The sequence below is a fragment of the Odontomachus brunneus genome, unplaced genomic scaffold (assembly GCF_010583005.1).
Source record: "Odontomachus brunneus isolate Ranch 3 - 2012 unplaced genomic scaffold, Obru_v1 Obru_scaffold_185, whole genome shotgun sequence".
NCBI lineage: Eukaryota > Metazoa > Arthropoda > Insecta > Hymenoptera > Formicidae > Odontomachus > Odontomachus brunneus.
In genome coordinates this window covers 615,120-617,200 of record NW_022639635.1, presented here as the reverse complement: position 1 = coordinate 617,200, position 2,081 = coordinate 615,120, and the positions used below count along the sequence as shown (strand labels likewise).

Below are 2,081 nucleotides of genomic sequence, written 5' to 3'. Positions count from 1 at the left end.
TTTATTGTTTTTTTCATGACCCAGGGGAAAATGCATTACGCATCCCCCAGAGACCCGGGGAGGTCTTCGGGGGTATGTGGGACTCCCCTGCCCCCAAAAGAGGTGGGGGAGGTATACCCACTAAAAACCACTGGGTGTGTCCTACTCTGCGCGAACGGAGCGACCTTCTGGCATCACCTTTCGGCATCCTTCAGGGGGCCGCTCTGCGCTAGCGTTAGAACGCTCCTAACTCGGGGGGGGGGAAGGGTTGGCGGGGGACAAAATCCCAGCCAGCTTCCCACCCCACCTAGAGTGCCAGTCCTGGCATTTGTGCGGCGAGAGGCGGACACAAGACCTCTCGTCTCACCTTTCCTAGCGTCAGGTAGCTCAGTGGTTTAGAGCAGTCGCCCGGCAAGCGAAAGATCCGGGTTCGAGTCCCGGCCTAACAAGACCGCGCTCTCGATATTTTTCTCTTTCTGGAACGAAAAAGATACGCATATCTCGAACGCACGGCGTCCCGCCGCCACCTAGTATGCCATCCTCCTTCTATGGTGAATCCCCCATGGCGCATTGCGTCCAAGCACCCAGGGGCTGCAAAAAAATTGGGGTCGACCCCGGGGCTTATTTGTATTATTTGCACCGGATGAGGAGGGGCAACGGTGGAGACAGGCATACATGGACAGCAGGTCTTAAAGGATAGCAACCTTTGATTTTGAGAGACTGACAGCTGTACCATTTGGTACAGTAACATTGTTTCTCTCTGTAGTCGCCGTGCGCTCGGGATCGCGCCAGAGATGTTGCTTCCGAACGGCATCTCTGAGCGTTATCAAGGAAGAAGAGAGTGTCGTGAGCGTGGAGCGTGGAGTCAGGTAGCTCAGTGGTTTAGAGCAGTCGCCCGGCAAGCAAAAGACCCGAGTTCGAGTCCCGGCCTAGCGAGACCGCGCTCTCGATATTTTTCTCTTTTTGGAACGAAAAAGATACGCAGATCTCGAACGTACGGCGTCCCATCGCCACCTAGTATGCCCTCCTCCTTCTATGTTATGGGAGGGTTTTGGGGTTGTCGGCAGCAGATGTCCCTGCCTGCCCCGGAGCTCCACTCTATCACCTACTGAGGGCCGGGTGAGGAGACGCCCCAGAGGTACGCCTCCGAGAGCGGAGGGCGCATCCGAGCATCCCCCGCCCCCCCGCGGGTGGGTGGGCTCCATTCCTAATTCGGGAGTCCTAACCTCCGGGTTGGCCCGTCCAGGAGGCGGGCAGCCGGAATGACCGCCACGCCGGGTGAGGGAATTCCTCCGTGGGTGGAAGGGGAAACCCCTCAGGTGGGGTTCCCCTGTATCTGGGGTGAGCGCGAGGGGGCGGGGACGGGGACGCCTTCTGCGACCCCGCCTCACATACCTCCGCGGCTCCTCTTCCCCCTCATCCTCCTCCGAAGAGGAGGTGGAGGGGGGGAGCTGTATAACCTCCGCCTCCCCCTCCTAACTCTTTCGGCAGCCTCCTTCCGCCCCCTAACAGAAGAGCAGAAGGAGGCCACCGCCTCCCAAGCCTCCTCGCTCCCGACCATAGCTTTAACTACGGCCAGAAGCGAGAGGTGCCCGCCCACCACTGCGATCAGGACGTCCCGCTCGGCAGCCCACGCCTGGCAGTCAGCTAGGGTGTGTTGCGCGGTGTACCGATCGGCCGTACAGTAGTGGCAGTGCGCCGTACGCTCTTTCCTTATGCGGCACAGGTACTTACCGCAGCAGCCCGGTGAGCTCTTGCGTCAGGTGGAAGTTCAGCCCGCCGTGGCCCCTGTCCACCCATTCGAGAAGACAGGGGCGGATAGCCTCGATGGTCCGCCTGCCCGGCACGTTGGGCAATAAAATATTATAATAAATTAGCGAGCACGGCCCCGACAGAGATTCTGTTTTCGATCCTGCTGGCCCCTCGGCTGAGCCAACCGCGCACATTCACACTCGACTAGTTTGTGAGAATTTTTGTATGTAACTGAGCTCCACTTAGCATAAATAAATGTATTTTCAAGCCTGCCTCCGGTGTATCATTCTCTAACCCTTCTTTTATTTCCAACTCCTGTTACATACTCAGCGCATGCTGTGAGTACGCAG

General features: G+C 58.3%; 1 non-coding gene across 1 annotated transcript; it reads left to right on the top strand.

Moving 5' to 3' along the window:
- Positions 1-355: 355 nt before the first annotated feature.
- Positions 356-428, top strand: Trnaa-ggc. The gene has a single exon. It is a non-coding gene; the product is annotated as a tRNA-Ala (tRNA).
- Positions 429-2,081: the final 1,653 nt, after the last annotated feature.